This window comes from Balaenoptera ricei, chromosome 8 (assembly GCF_028023285.1).
Source record: "Balaenoptera ricei isolate mBalRic1 chromosome 8, mBalRic1.hap2, whole genome shotgun sequence".
In the NCBI taxonomy this organism is placed as follows: Eukaryota; Metazoa; Chordata; class Mammalia; order Artiodactyla; family Balaenopteridae; genus Balaenoptera; species Balaenoptera ricei.
Genome location: NC_082646.1, coordinates 73,911,066 through 73,927,102, shown reverse-complemented (window position 1 = coordinate 73,927,102; position 16,037 = coordinate 73,911,066).

The following is a 16,037-nucleotide window of genomic DNA, read 5'->3' as shown; positions in this document are numbered from 1 at the left end:
TTTCTATCTTGAATAATTTTTTTCATAAAAAATATTCACCAGCCATTTTTTTAATCAAACAAAATTTAAAAGAATGTTTCTGGCAGTTATAAAATAATTAAATGTTTCATTACCAGGTGTTCAGTGAATCTTACAGTGACCAGCTTACAAGTATAATTTAATCATTTAACATTAACATATGAAATATTTTGTGACACCCTCATGGTCATTAATCCATATTTGTGAACTATATATTTTCCATGTATTATATTACACTGATCAGTGTGATTTGATCATGTAGTAACACATTCTATGGACACACTCTATAACTTATTAAAGCATAAGCAAATAAGGTATATTTTTAATGCTGCAGGAAAGTAAATTCAAATTTCATGCCATTTGTGACCTTATAATAATTGTTTTATTTATTATTTATTTATTTGCTAAACATTCAAGGGAAACCTATTCCTTAAACAGATGTATGGAGAAGAATTTTATATATATGTTTATTGCATAGGTAGTTTCTTTGACGTGGACTGTTTCAGTTGAGATGTAAAATCCAATATTCAGGATTTTTCTTTCCTTGTTCATAAAATATTACAGTACAACACAGGCTTTCTGAAGGTGTCTGGGACATCAAACACCTTCAGAAGATTGGGGACTCAGGAAAACAAGAAGGCTGGCCAGTGGGCTTGGAATAGGGAATCTTCCAAATTCTCCATGCCTAGAGGGAACGAAGGATACTAGTGGAAAAAAGTGATTGAACTTCAGAGCTAGCCAGTGTCCTTGGACTGGAAAAAGGTCTGTAAGAGGAAGGTTCTGATGTTTGTAGAAGTGTTTTCCAATGGTCTGACTCAGAAAGTCATATAGAGTAAGTTTAACAATTTACATAGTCAATGTGTTTTCCTCAAGTAGCATACTCATTAATTGCTGGTACAGGGATATAGGCTCTATTTCATAGAAGGGTTAAAGCACTTCAGAGAAATTATCTCTTCTAATAAACACCAGCATAGTGTTTTTAAAAAATACATGGAAGCTTTTCTTTAGAATATAAAATCTTAGATGATAAGGATTCGGGAGTTTGTTTTAAATATATATAGTGGCTAGCAAAATTGCATGAACATTAGCATATGTAATTGATATTTTATAATAAAAAATACAATTAGACAGATAATCCATCAATTCTTTTATTAGTTTGTAAATCATTTGTGAATTTTCTCAAATTATTAATAAAATATTTTCTTCATTTCATAAACACTTTAAAATAATTAAATTCTTTAAATATTTAAATTTATAGACTAACTCTAGGAACTAGATAAGTGTGTTTTAAAGTCAATAATAGGGAAAAAAATATATGTCACATCTGAAAAGTTTATTCTCTATTTAGAATTTATAATGTAGGAGATGATAACATAGTATGATATAGTTTGAAGTGCTCTGAAATTGTAATAGAAGACATAGGTTTTTGTCTTTGCTCTACATTAGGGAAGTAACTCTCTAGGTCTCAGTTTTAGTTGGTTAGTTTTTTGAGGCATGCTGTGTTTTTAAAGTAAACTTCACACTAAAAGCTACAGCATAATGAGTAATTAACTGAAAGAGAATAATAGTATACAAAGTTAGAAAACTCACAATCAAGTTTATAAAAAAATCAAAAATTTTTTCAAGGAAATCAAAACATCTAGGTATATGCTATCCAATTTGGTTGCCACTAACCACATTTGGCTATTTAAATTTCTATTTAAATTAACAAATATTAAATAAAATTCAGAATTTAGTTTCTTAGTCTCACTTAACCATGTTTCAAATTCTCAATAGTCACAAGTGGCTAGTGGCTAGACAGATATAGAACATTTCCATCATGGCCGAAAGTTCTGTTGTACAGCACTAATCTAGGTGCTCAAATGGTCTTGATTTCTGTAGTGGTCAAGGGGCATTATAGGTATAACCTATAATCCAGATTTCCTACTGTATATCATTCTATCACAAGCATGTAAGTTGATATCTGCTTTGGTCAAATGGATTATTTTTGGGCTTGGGGCTAGTGCTGCCAGTCCAGAGAACTCCCAGTATTTATTAGCTTGGGGGAAATCCCTTGAATTCTCATATGCTAAGGAAAGACCATGGGTTGGTTGGGACTGAGAAATTCAGATCAAACTAGACTTCCTTTTGGAAGTATATGTATATTATATATTTATGTTTGTATTTTATTTTATTTTTAAGTTAGTGAATACTCCTACCTTGTTCTAATAATGATTCAAGGCAACTTCTCCTTAGAATACTTTTCTGTTATTTTCTCCAAGGCAGAATCAGTTAGGTCTATTCAACATATATTTATTAAGCGCTAATGCTCAGCTGGATATAAAAACTCTGGGAAATGTTCAGGTCTTTGAAGAACAACTCCTGCCATTAAGGAGTTTGTAATATGAATAGGAAAAAAAAGATATTTTTACATGAAAAGCTTAAAAATGGAAGATAATTTTAATTAGGTCCTGTTTGTTTATTTTTGCTTTTGTTTCCTTTGCTTTAGGAGACAGATCCAAGAAAATATTGCTATGATTTATGTCAAAGAGTGGCCTGCCTATGCTTTCTTCTAGGAGTTTTATAGTATCCAGTCTTACATTTAGGTCTTTAATCCATTTTGAGTTTATTTTTGTATATGGTGTTAGAGAATGATCTAATATTCTTTTACATGTAGCTGCCCAGTTTTCCCAGCACCACTTATTGAAGAGACTATCTTTTTTCTCTATTGTATTTTCTTGCCTCCTTGTCATAGATTAATTGACCATAAGCGTATGGGTTTATTTCTGGGCTCTCCATTCTGTTCCATTGATCTGTATCTGTTTTTGTGCCAGTACCATACTGTTTTGATTACTGTAGTTTTGTAGTATAGTCTGAAGCCAGGGAGCATGAGTCCTTCAGTTCTGTTCTTCTTTCTCAAGATTGTTTTGGCTATTTGGGATCTTTTGTGTTTTCATACAAATTATAAGATTATTTGTTCCAGTTCTGTGAAAAATGCCATTGGTATTTTGATAGGGATTGCATCGAATCTGTAGATTGCCTTGGGAAGTATGGCCATTTTAACAATATTAATTCTTCCAGTCCAGAAACACAATGTATCTTTCCATCTGTTTCTGTTGTCTTCAGTTTCTTTCATCAGTATCTCATAGTTTTCCGAGTACAGGTCTTTTACCTCCTTATGTAGGTTTATTCCTAGGTATCCTACTTTTTTTGGTGTGATGATAAATGGGATTGTTTTCTTAATTTCTCTTTCTGATAGTTCATTGTTAGCATATAGAAATGCAACAGATTTTGGAGTGTTAATTTTGTATCCTTCAACTTTATCAAATTCACTGATGAGTTCTAGTAGTTTTCTGGTGGTGCCTTTAGGATTTTCTATGTATCGTATCATGTCATCTGCAAACAGTGACAGTTTTACTTCTTCCTTTCCGATTTGGATTCCTTTTATTTCTTTTTATTGTATGATTGCTGTGGCTAGGATTTCCAATACTATGTTGAATAAAAGTGGTGAGAGTGGGCATCCTTGTCTTCTTCCTCATCATAGGGGAAATGCTTTCAGCTTTTCACTGTTGAGTATGATGTTAGTGGTAGGTTTGTCATATATGACCTTTATTAAAATGAAAAGGTAACCTACTGAATGGGAGAAAATATTTGCAAGTGATATGACTGATAAGAGGTTAATATCCAAAATATATAAACAGCTCATACAACTCAACATTAAAAAAAACAAACAACCCAATTAAAAAATGTACAGAAGACCTGAATAGATGTTTTTCCAAAGAGGACATGCAGATGGTCAACAGGCACATAAAAAGATTCTCAACATCACTTATCATCAGGGAAATGCAAATCAAAACCACAGTGAGCTATCGCCTCACACCTGTCAGAATGGCTATCATCAAAAAGAACACAAATAACAAACGTTGGCAAGGATGTGGAGCAACGGGAACCCTTGTACACTGTCGGTGGGAATGTGAATTAGTGCAGCCAATATGGAAAACAGTATAGAGGTTTCTCAAAAAACTAAAAATAGAACTACCATATGACCCAGCAATTCCACTCCTGGGAATATCCAAAAAACCCAAAAACACTAATTTGAAAAAATACATGCATCCCAATGTTCATAGCAGCATTATTTACAATTGCCAAGATATGGAAGCAAGCTAAGTGTCCATCAACAGATGAATGGATAAAGAAGATGTGATATATTATACACACACACACACACACACACACACACACACAAAATGGTATACTACTCAGCCATAAAAAAGAATGAAACTTTGCCATTTGCAACAATGTGGATGGACTCAGAGGGTATTATGCTAAGTGAAATAAGTAAGACAGAGAAAGACAAATACTTTATGATATCACTTATATGTGGAATCTAAAAAATACAACAAACTAGTGAATATAACAAAAAAAACCAACCAGACTCACAGATATAGAGAACAAACTAGTGGTTACCAGTGGGAAGAGGGAAGCAGGAGGGGCAATACAGGGTAGGGGATTAAGAGGTAGAATCAAGTTCTATATAAAATAAGCTACAAAGATACATTGTACAACACAGGGGATATAGCCAATATTTTATAATAACTATAAATGGAGTATAATCTTTAAAAATTGTGAATCACTATATAGTACATCTGTAATTTATATAATATTGTACATCAATGGTACTTAAATGAAAAATATTTTTTTAAAATTGCATCCTTACAACTCAAAAAAATGCAAGATAATATGGGTTAAATGTGTAATAAATGGTATAGCACCGTATGCATTGTAGAAGTTCAATAGAAGTAGAGATCTGTGAGCTTGAGTGGTTGAAGAAGTTAAGGAGGAAAGGGACTTGAGCTGAGATTGAGTATGTTAGAAAGAACTTTCTAGTAAGGAGATTCTATGAGCCAAAGATCATATGTACGAATCAACAGGTATGTTTGGATACTGTATTAATGAGGGTAGGCTAGGCTGTGTAACAAATAGCACACACACTCACACATTCCTCTGAAGTCTAGAACAAAAGAGTTCTGCCCCTTTGCCTGCTTTTCTCTCTACCATCTTTGATTCCTTCCTCTTCCTTACTTCCCTTAGCTAATTAATCCTGTATTCTGTAGATTCTTCCTTTCCAGGGGGTTATGAGTGACTGCCTTTATTTCCAAAAATGCCCAATATCTCAACCACAATAGAAATTTATTTTTCATAAAACAGTCTAAGTCCTGGTCTGGTTGGTCCTGGTTGGTTAGTGGCTTTCTTTCATGTAGTGATTCGGGAATCTAGGCTCTTTTGTGGCTCAACCATTCCTTAGATCAGGCAGAAGGGGAGAGTGTGGAACAGTATATCTAGTAATTAAAGTTTTGTCCTAGAAATGGGCTTTATCACTTCTGCTTACATTCCATTGGCTAGGATCAGTTACGTGGTTAGTTACATACTCCAAACAGCAGAGGAGGCTGGGAAATGTAGTCTAACTGTGCTCAGGAAGGATATTTTGTGATCACCTAGCAGCCTTTGTCATACACAAGAAGCCAATAAATCTAGTTTGGCTGATTTGGAGGGTTAGTGTGGGAGAGCAATGAGAAGTAAGCCTGGAAATTTAGCATGGGGTCACATTTTGGGAGACTTTGACTGACAGTCTAAGCATCGTGAACTTTATAATCATTTGCATGCTGTTGAAAGCTTTTATACAAAGGAAAGATATGGTAACAGTGGGATTTTACAAACATCAATCCAATATACAGAATGACTTGGAAGAGGAAAAGGTTATTAGAAAGGAAAAGGTAATCCAAGTTATAGATGACGAGGACTTGGCATATGGCAGTAGGAGCAGAAATGAAGGCATAGATTTGTAATCGACTAGAAAGAAACGATAAAATATGATTAATGATTAGTTTGTGTCCTATGGAAGAGGGAGGAATTAAAGTGGTGGGGAGAAGGGAGAGAATTTTTCTTTTTGTTCTAAACATTCAAAGAAGTATATGTGTATGTGGTATTTGCTACACCCCTACTATTTCTTATTTATCTTAAAGAATTCATTTGCAGTCTTTTAGACTGCTTAAGGATCTAGGGCATATGTTAAAGGGGAGATCTCTGGACCTTCTTTCCAGAGATTCTGATTTAGAGGTGTGTCTTTTTTATAAGCATGCTGAATGATTATGATGCAGATGTGGTCTGCAGACTACACTTTGAAAAACATTGCCTTAATATATGTGTTGACTCATGGCAAGTTGATGCTTTACTTTTTCTGTAGTAAGCGATTGGGAATTTTCTATAGGCTGATAAGATATACTTGAGTCTCTAGGTTCTGAGTGGAATGATCAGAACCATTCCTGACAGTGTGTTTTTCCTATTGTCTCAGTACTCTTGAGACAGTCTCCTTTTATTTCCTTCAGCTCCCTGAAGTGTTGGTATTAAGAATCAGAAGTGTTTACCATCCTGTCCTAAATTAGTCCAAGTGATTCTCCAGCCAGAGAAATAGAAATAACAATTTGCTCACTCTATTTTCAAAATTTTACATTTTTGTGAACTGCATTGATATTAGCGTGTTGTCTGAATTTTGTAGGATTGTTGTGATGCACACACTTCTCTGAATATCTATCTCAATCAGAAAGGAGGTGTGCTGATTGTTCCCCTTCCCAACATGTGTGATTTTGTCTTCTTCATTCTCCATATGCAGTGTATATGTATAGAAATGACTATAAAGATACATATCCAGCTTTTTTTTTCATATAAATTTATTTTTTTATAAAATAAAAAAATAGGGTGGGTCTGCGTTGGGTCTTCATTGCTGTGCGTGGGCTTTCTCCAGCTGTGGCGAGCGGGGGCTACTCTTCGTGGCGGCGCGGGGGCTTCTCATTGTGGTGGCTTCTCTTGTTGCGGAGTACGGGCTCTAGGCACGTGGGCTTCAGTAGTTGTGGCACGTGGGCTCAGTAGTTGTGGCTTGCAGGCTCTAGAGCACAGGCTCAGTAGTTGTGGCGCACGGGCTTAGTTGCTCCGCGGCATGTGGGATCTTCCCAGACCAGGGCTCGAACCCGTGTTCCCTGCATTGGCAGGCAGATTCTTTTTTTTTTTTTAATTAATTAATTTATTTTTTTGGCTGTGTTGGGTCTTCGTTTCTGTGCCAGGGCTTTCTCTAGTTGTGGCGAGCGGGGGCCACTCTTCATCGCGGTGCGTGGGTCTCTCAGTATCGCGGCCTCTCTTGTTGCAGAGCAAAGGCTCCAGACGCACAGGCTCAGTAGTTGTGGCTCACGGGCCCAGTTGCTCTGCGGCATGTGGGATCTTCCCAGACCAGGGCTCGAACCCGTGTCCCCTGCATTGGCAGGCGGATTCTCAACCACTGCACCACCAGGGAAGCCCTGGCAGGCAGATTCTTAACCACTGTGCCACCACGGAAGTCCCCATATCCAGCTTTTAACAGCACTCTGAGAGGTGGAATTGGGAAGTGAGGGAAAGAAATGGGGGCTTTTATTTTTTATTTTATATTCTTCCATACTGTTTTTTAAAAACCTGAATATATGTCAATTTTAAGAACTTGTCATTTGCTTTTCGTCCATATTAAATAGATGTAATAGTAATAGTAGCTACCACTTATTAAGTGCCTCGTCTCTACCTTCACATTATTTTACTTAATATGCACAAAAATTCTGCAAGATAAGTATTAACATTCCCATTTTACATAGCAAACAGAGATTTAGAGTGTTTATAAAACATGCCAAAGGGCATACCACTATTAAGTGGCAGAGCAGAGAACTAAGTCCAGTTCTCTCTGACCCAAGTCCACTTTTTTTTATGGCTATACTATGCAGGTCTTATTTACCCTGATTCCTTTGGATGGCAGGAAACCTGTTTGCGTGAGTGGCAATGGTTACAGTCCTCCAGGAATCTTTTAGTAATTAAGAAGACCAATTACTAAGAAAAAGTAATCAGTGGAAATGCAGAGTAGGGGCTAGAGGAAGGCTGCAATGCCTTTTGCCACTATGAAGAGGCAAAAGAAAATTCCATGGAGTATCCTAAGACTGGAGTAAGTTAGTCTGGTTATTTGGTTGCCAGATATTTGTTGTCACTTTGTACAGATTTTTTACCAGGCCTTAGGGACTGAATATCTCACTCACTGTGGTTCTGCCATGAAACAATTCCACTCAGAGGAAAAAGGCTTTAATGAAATGATTACCTTCAGATTGCTGGCAGGGTTAAGAAAACCAATAAGAAAGGCTGAGGCTCCCAGAGACCAGCAACAGGAGGATGCCATTAACATCCTCAGGCCTGAAGGTACCAAAAGATGAAACAGTGTTATTGGAGCCCAGAGCCCTAGAGGAGGATCTGCTGGGCAGGAAGCATTGTTTAGGTATGCAACCACTACTAGAATTGGGGCCCCATAGCAGGATGAGAATGGAGAAGAAGTACCCGGACTTTCTTTTCTTTCTTCCTGCCAATCTCCTGCAGGTGCTTCTTACTGACCAAATAATAAACAGAAACCATCTGACAAGGAGCCCGCGCGATACAGTCTGTGGTTTCAGCCAAACAGGGCTCCAAGTGGAAAATGGGTCCGTGGTGGGGCAGAGCAAATGGAGAATAAACAGTACATCCCTTCATTGCTTTGCCATTGTTTCCAAGATAAAGACAAAATTCTTTACGTGGCCTACAATGCCCTACACAGTTTCACCCTTGATGACCAATTCAGTATCTTTTCATTCTCTCCACTCCAATTTTACTTGCAACTTATCAGTCCTTTGTTCTTGCCATGTACCTATCTGCCACAAATGCCTTTTCACATGCTGTACCCTTTTCTTGGATACTTCCTTCTCTTTCCTCCCCTTTCACCTAATTAGTGCTTACATATCTTTCAGATCTTAATTCAAAAGTTTCTTCTTTTGGGAAGATATCCCTGACTTCTCTGACCAGACCAAATTCCGTTTTTAATAAGTTCTTTTAGCTAAGTGTACCTTTTCTTTATATCATGCATTATTGTAGTAATTTACATTTACTACACTTGTCTGATTGTTTGATTAATGGATTTCCCCATACTAGACCAAAAACTCCATGAAGGAACTGAGTCTGATATTTGCTTACCAGTATAGTCCTAGTGTCCACATAATGTTTGGCACTCAGTAGGTAGTTAATAAATATTTGTCAGAAGAACAAATGAAAATAAAATATGAATAGAAGCCTCCAAAGGATACACATTCTGTTTGTTGACGATAATACATGCATAAATAAAACAATATAAAGCAAATACAGAGCAGCAATTGAAGCTGTTAAGGCAAGATGGCAAAGATTCCACAAAGCTTCTGTACTCTAGGTATTTGTATGTCTCTCATTCTCAAGTCCCTTGCTTGCAATCGGACACAAATGTTTCTTAGCAATGTATTATATATCTAATGAACACCTAGCACTTATACATAGTAGACATTCATTAAATATTTAATTAATGAATGTAGACAAATTATCAACAATAAAGTAGGCTTAGAATTAGTATGTATAAGAATCATCTGAGGGACTTACCTGGTGGTCCAAATTAGTATGTATACGAATCATCTGAGGGACTTCCCTGGTGGTCCAGTGGCTAAAACTCTGCGCTCCCAATGCAGGGGGCCAGGGTTCGATCCCTGGTCAGGGAACTGGATCCTACATGCTACATCTAAGAGTTCGCATGCTGCAACTGGAAAAAAAAAAAAAAAAGAGCCGCCATGTTGCAACTAAAGATCCCGCGTGCATCAACTAAGACCCAGCACAACAACAACAACAACAAAAAATCATCTGAGCATAATCACTTTAAAAAAATATAGGCTTCACTTCAGATATACTGATTTCAATAGAACTTGAATAGAGCCCGAAAATCTGGATTTTAAATAAGCACCCCAAGTAATTCTGGTGCAGGTGACTTGAGGATTACTTTTTGAGAAATATTAGACTGTAAGCTCCTTGGTGGCAGCATAATGTTCTGGTTAAACACGCGTTTGGGAGTCACAGTTTCCTGGGTTTGAATCTTGTCTCGTATACTAACTAGCTATTGGGTTGGCCAAAAAGTTCGTTCATCTTTTCCGGTAAGATGGCGCTAGTAGCACTTAGTTGTCTAACTTCATTCGAAACAATTTTGTTAGATAGTACGTGACAGCTGTCATGTCAGTGTGCATTTTAAAAAAGACTTATCAAAATGGGTGAATTTTTGTGTAGCCATTTTAATATTGAAGATGGAGGGGAAAAAGCAACATTTTCGGCATATTATGCTTCATTATTTCAAGAAAGGTAAAAATGCAACTGAAACGCAAAAAACGATTTGTGCAGTATATGGAGAAGGTGCTATGAGTTGATGGAACATGTAGAAAGTGGTTTGCATGGGACTTCCCTGGTGATCCAGTGGTTAAGACTTCGCCTTCCAATGCACGGAGTGTGACTTTGATCCCTGGTCGGGGAGCTAAGATCCCACATGCCTTGTGGCCAAAAAAACAAAACATAAACCAGAGGGAATATTGTCACAAATTTAATAAAGACTTTAAAAAAATGGTCCACAGACACACAAAAAAAAGTGGTCTGTGAAGTTTCGTGCTGGAGATTTCTCACTGGACGATGCTTCACGGTCGGGTAGACCAGCTGAAGCTGATAGTGATCAAAATCGAGACATTAATTGAGAACAATCAACATTATACCACTCGGGAGATAGTCGACATGCTCAAAGTATCCAAATCAAGCTTTGAAAATCATTTGCCCCAGCTTGGTTATCAAGCTTGGTTATGTTAATCACTTTGATGTTTGGGTTCCTCATAAGTTAAGTGAAAAAAACCTTCTTGACCATATTTCTGCATGCGATTCTCTACTGAAACCTAACAAAAATGTTCTGTTTTTAAAACAAATTGTGACGGTGGATACTGTACGATAATGTGGAACAGAAGAGATTATGGGGCAAGCGAAATGAACCACCACCAACCACACCAAAGGCCAGTCTTCATCCAAAGAAGGTGATGTTGTGTATATGGTGGGATTGGAAGGGAGTCCTCTATTATGACCTCCTTCCGGAAAACCAAACGATTTATTCCAACAAGTACTGTTCCCAATTAGACCAACTGAAAGCAGCACTTGACGAAAAGCATCCTGAATTAGTCAACAGAAAATGCATAATCTTCCATCAGGATAACACAAGACCGCATGTTTCTTTAAAGACCAGGCAAAAACTGTTACAGCTTGGCTGGGACATTCTGATTCATCTGCCGTATTCACCAGACATGGAACCTTTGGATTTCCATTTATTTTGGTCTTTACAAAATTCTGTTAATGGAAAAAATGTCAATTCCCTGGAAGACTGTAAAGGGCACCTGGAACAGTTCTGTGCTCAAAAAGATAAAAAGTTTTGGGAGGAAGGAATTATGAAGTTGCCTGAAAATTGGCAGACGGTAGTGGAACAAACGGGTGAATACGCTGTTCAATAAAGTTCTTGGCGAAAATGAAAAATGTGTCTTTTATTTTTACTTAAAAACCGAAGGCACTTTTTGGCCAGCACAATATTATTTATACCCTCTAGATCTCTTTTTTTTTTTTTTTTGCTGAAGTAGGTTATAATAATATCTACTTTCTAAGACTATTGTGGAGATTAAAATAAATGAGAAAATATATGTTAAACATTTACTACAGTGCCTGTCATATAAACCCTTAATAAATGGTAGAACTGGTTTTTGAGAGTCAACATTTAGCCTGGTGCTTAGAACATAACTGATGTTCAGTGAATGTCTGATAAGTGAATGGAATGTAGTTATAAGATTATCATATTTATAGCTAGAAGTTCATCTGGAATCATCTAGTCCAATATCCTCATTTTACATATTAGGAAATTCAAGCTCACAGAGGTTAGATGACTCATCCAAGGTTACATATCTAATGATCTAATTAGTGGCAGAACTGAGACCAGAACTAAATGGTGAAAAGACAAATCTGGTCGTTACCGTTTATCTAACCACCATTTTGTAGTTAGTGTTACATTTAGATTTTAAATAGATAGACTGACATGCTTTTCTGTTTCTAATCAATGATGCCTTCTGAAACATTCCTTTCTTAAACATTGAAACAACAAACGGTAAACCAGTAAGTAAAACTAAATGACTATGTAGTTATTGTTGTATTATATTTCTTTTTTTTTAAATTGAAGTATAGTTGATTTATAATGTTTTGTTAGTTTCAGGTATATATCACAGTGATTCAGCTATATATATATACACATACATATACACACACATATATATTCTTTTTTAGATTCTTTTCCCTTATAGGTTATTATAAAATATTGAATGTAGTTCCCTATGCTATACAGTAGGTCCTTGTTGGCTTTCTATTTTATATACAGTAGTGTGTATATGTTAATCCCAAACTCCTAATTTATCTGTCCCCCTCTTCCCGCTTTGGTAACCATACGTTTGTTTTCTATGTCTGTGGGTCTATTCTGTTTTGTAAATAAGTTCATTTGTATCATTTTTTTAAGATTCCACAAATAAGCGACATCATATGATATTTGTCTTTCTCTGTCTGGCTTACTTCACTTAGTGTGATAATCTCTAGGTCCGTCCAGACTATATTTCTTTCTAAATATCACCTCCGAGACCACAGTGTTTCCCAAATAGAATTCAGACATCACATGTGTTCTTAGAACAGTAGAACCACAAGCTACTTGAAGGGTCTATCTGTTGCCTTTGGGCAATAATGGTCTAGTATTTCCTGTCTCTGAATCTCCTACTTATCCAATAGGTAAATGAAAATGGAATTTAAATGCATAGTGATTTATTTTTGCATTGAAAATATTGTTTCAGATTTTCATGTACTCCACTCAATTGTATTTTTCTGCATTTTATTCTACTATATTAAACTTACATTCTAGATTTGCTTAACTTCCCTATTTAGAAGGCTTATTAGATTACTAGGTCTTAAGAATTAAAGAAAATTTTGCTTTTGTGTTGGATAGAATTTAATCCTCATTTCTAGGTTTGATAAATATAAAATGTGGACTTCCCTGGTGGCGCAGTGGTTAAGAATCCGCCTGCCAATGCAGGGGACACGGGTTCGAGCCCTAGTCCGGGAAGATCCCACATGCTGTGGAGCAGCTAAGCCCACGCACCACAACTACTGAGCCTGCTCTCTAGAGCCCATGAGCCACAACTACTGAGCCCACGTGCCACAACTACTGAAGCCCACGCACCTAGAGATCGTGCGCCACAACGAGAGAAGCCACCGCAACGAGAAGCCTGTGCACTGCATCAAAGAGTAGCCCCTGCTCGCCGCAACTAGAGAAGGCGCCCATGCACAGCAACGAAGAACTGACACAGACAAAAATAAATAAAATTAAAAAAAATAAACACAGTCAGCCAGCCAGTCAGTCAGTCAACATTAAAAAAAAAAAGTATAAAATGCAAACAGACTCACAGACATAGAGAATAGACTTGTGGTTGCCAAGGAGGAGGGGGTTGGGGGAGGGATGGACTGGGAGTTTGGGGTTAGTAGCTGTAAACTATTACATATAGAATGGATGGACAACAAGGTCCCTACTGTATAGCACAGGGAACTATGTTCAATATCCTGGGATATACCATTAATGGAAAAGAATATAAAAAAGAATGTATATATATGTATAACTGAGTCACTTTGCTGTACAGCAGAAATTAACACAACCTTGTAAATCAACTGTACTTCAATTTAAAAACAAAGGTGATAAGTATAAAATGCAGAATTTACCTTTGTTCCACCTGTTTTAATATAGCAGTGCATGGGATCAGTAGAAATAGTATCTTTTGCTGAAAGTTTTCTTTTTATCCCTGATGCAATCCTTAGGGAATAAAATTTTGAAGATCATATTCCTTTGGTGGATCACATGTAGAGAACTGGCTTCTTTTGGGGGAGCTATATTACTTTAAAGTGGTAGGTGAACTTCAGCAGGTGCTGTATTTGGTAGGTTTATCCATGCCATTCTCTCTTACTACTTTTCAATTATATAAGGCAACATAAATAACAAGACTTTTGAGGTTTTAAATATATAATAACATTATGTAAAGATTTAAAATTTTGTTGTAAATAGTATCTCTTTACTTTGCTGAGGTTAGGAAGTATCTTACTTTTAGGGGATTGTCATGCATTTTATTTTTCCTACAGTATAGAAATCATGGCCTTAAACATTAAATCCTAATTTCTTAAGTTTAGGTTGTCTACTCAGGCAAAACTGAGTAGAAAGAGACCTTTGAGGATGGATTAATAGTTTTCATAGGTTGGACTCATCGGCTGCGTTAAGCAGAGGTCGTATGGATACTCACTCATGTTGAAAACAAGTTAGGTACTTGGTTTGGGAAGAAATAAAGAGCAATGCTTGATTAGATAATTAATTACTTTTCTAGTATAGAAAGTTACATGAGCTTATTTTTCAGGACCAAAAAAGTATCCTAAAGCAAATACTGAAATTGATGCTATAGCCATGAACTGAATAATATTTGAGTTGGAAGAAAATGTCAATATCTGTGATTGTTAGTGTTTTTCTCCTATGTCGACAATACTTCTGCACTACTTTTAGAACATGAACTTAGAATTTTTTGATTCTTTATTGATGAGGAAATTTACAGATACATTCCTATTTGTTCATCTGCTTTAATGTTGTGAACCTGACATTTATAATTGGGTGTACAATTTTAGAATAAAGATAATATTTATTATGTTTAAGTAAGTGTGATAAAGGAATGCCTAGTTGACTCTACCCTAAGGGATTATTGTTATTTTTTTAATAAATTTATTTATTTTATTTATTTATTTTTGGCTGCGTTGGGTCTTTGTTGCTGTGCGCAGGCTTTCTCTAGTTGCGGTGAGCGGGGGCTGCTCTTCGTTGCAGTGCGCAGACTTCTCATTGCAGTGGCTTCTCTTGTTGCAGAGCACGGGCTCTAGGCGTGCAGGCTTCAGTAGTTGTGGCACGTGGGCTCAGTAGTTGTGGCTCGCAGGCTCTAGAGCGCAGGCTCAGTAGTTGTGGTGCATGGGCTTAGTTGCTCTGTGGCATGTGGGATCTTCCTGGACCAGGGCTTGGACCTGTGTCCTCTGCATTGGCAGGTGGATTCTTAACCACTGTGCCACCAGGGAAGCCCTGGCCCAAAGGGATTATTTAAGTATAAAAAGATAGATGGAATTGTGTAGATTACATTGAAAGTTAAAACTTCTGTATATCAAAAAAAAAAAAATCCTTAAGTTAAAAGATATATGTCAAGAGAGTGGCCAAGATGGCAGAATAAAAAGACCCTGAGCTCACCACCTCTCATGAGCACACCAAAATCACAACTATCTGCATAACAGTCACCAATAAAAAAGACTGGAATCTACCAGAAAAAACCTTCTACAGTTAAAGACATAAAGAAGGAACCACAAGACCAGTAGGAGGGGTGGACTCGTGATATAATCAAATCCCATACCACCCAGTGGGCGACCCACAAACTGGAGAATAATTATATCGCAGAGGTTCTCCCACAGGAGTAAGAGTTCTGGGCCCCACATCAGGCTTCCCATCTCAGGGGTCTGATACTGGGAAGACGAGCCCCCAGAGCATTTGGCTTTGAAGGCCAGTGGGGCTTAATTGCAGGAACCCCACAGGACTGGGGAAAATAGAGACTTCTCTTAAAGAGCACACGTAAAATCTCATGCTCACCTGGACACAGGGCAAAAGCAGTAAGTTGATAGAAGCCTGGGCCAGACCTACCTGCTGGTCTTGGAGAGTCTCCTGGAGAGGTGGGGGGTGGCTGCATCTCACCCTGGGAACATCGACACTGGTGGTAGACATATTGGGGTACACTGTTGGTGGCTGACATGTTGGCTCATTAACTCCAAGACCTGGCCCCACCCAACAGCATGCAGGTGATAGTGATAGGACACCTCAGGCCAAACAACGAACTGGGCAGGGACACAGCCCCACTCATCAGCAGACAGGCTACCTAAAGACTAAAGAGCCTACAGCTGCCTCTGGGCTCACCCCTAGACATGGCCCACTCACCACAGGGGCAAGACCCAGATCCACCCACAAGTGGACAGGCATTGGTCCCTCCCAT